At 59.4% G+C, this 822-nt stretch overlaps 1 non-coding gene across 1 annotated transcript; it reads right to left on the reverse strand.

Annotated features, from left to right (window-relative positions):
- Positions 1-141: 141 nt before the first annotated feature.
- On the reverse strand, positions 142-251 carry Tc00.1047053468143.10. Its single transcript, XR_008254762.1, has one exon. It is a non-coding gene; the product is annotated as a 5S ribosomal RNA (M5) (ribosomal RNA).
- Between the last annotated feature and the right edge of the window lie 571 nt (positions 252-822).

Genomic DNA, 822 nt, shown 5'->3' on the forward strand with positions numbered 1-822 from the left:
AGGCCTGCGGAGCTTCATTTTTAATTTGTTCTTGCCTTTTTTCCTACCGTTTTTTTTTCTATTTTCATCATCTCCCGCGGCTCTTCCGTGGCTTGCCTGTCGCCGGCGGGCGGGCGGCTGCGCATCGCGTGGCGCGTCGCCGGGTACGACCATACTTGGCCGAGTGCACCACATCCCGTCCGATTTGTGAAGTTAAGCGGCCACAGGCCTCGTTAGTACGGCGATCAGTGATGGCGCTGGAACCCGGGGTGCCGTACCCTTCCCACTATTTTTTTTTTTTTCCGCCACCGCGCGCCGCCAGTCGCTTCTTCACCGCGCCGGGGCGGGCGGTGGGTGGGCTCTCCGAGCGCGCGGGCGCCGCAGCAAAAAAGAAAAATTACTGACGCAGTTTCCGCGCCACATGTGGGGAAGCGAGGCGTCCGGAGGCTTCATGGCAAAATCCGGAAAAGGGCCTGCGGAGCTTCATTTTTAAATTTGTTCTTGCCTTTTTTCCTACCGTTTTTTTTTCTATTTTCATCATCTCCCGCGGCTCTTCCGTGGCTTGCCTGTCGCCGGCGGGCGGGCGGCTGCGCATCGCGTGGCGCGTCGCCGGGTACGACCATACTTGGCCGAGTGCACCACATCCACGCACTCCGAGGAAGGGCGCTAGATGCTTATTTTCCTTCTCGCGAAGACCGCAAGACCCTGGCACTAGGTTGAGGTGGCCGGCATCATCAGGTAGAAAAATCATTATAATTGTTTTTGCTTTCGCGATGCCGCCTGTCGCTTCTTCACCGGGCCGGGGCGGGCGGTGGGTGGGCTCTCCGAGCGCGCGGGCGCCGC

The sequence above is a fragment of the Trypanosoma cruzi genome (genome assembly GCF_000209065.1).
Source record: "Trypanosoma cruzi strain CL Brener chromosome Unknown tcruzi_1047053468143, whole genome shotgun sequence".
NCBI classification, from domain to species: domain Eukaryota; phylum Euglenozoa; class Kinetoplastea; order Trypanosomatida; family Trypanosomatidae; genus Trypanosoma; species Trypanosoma cruzi.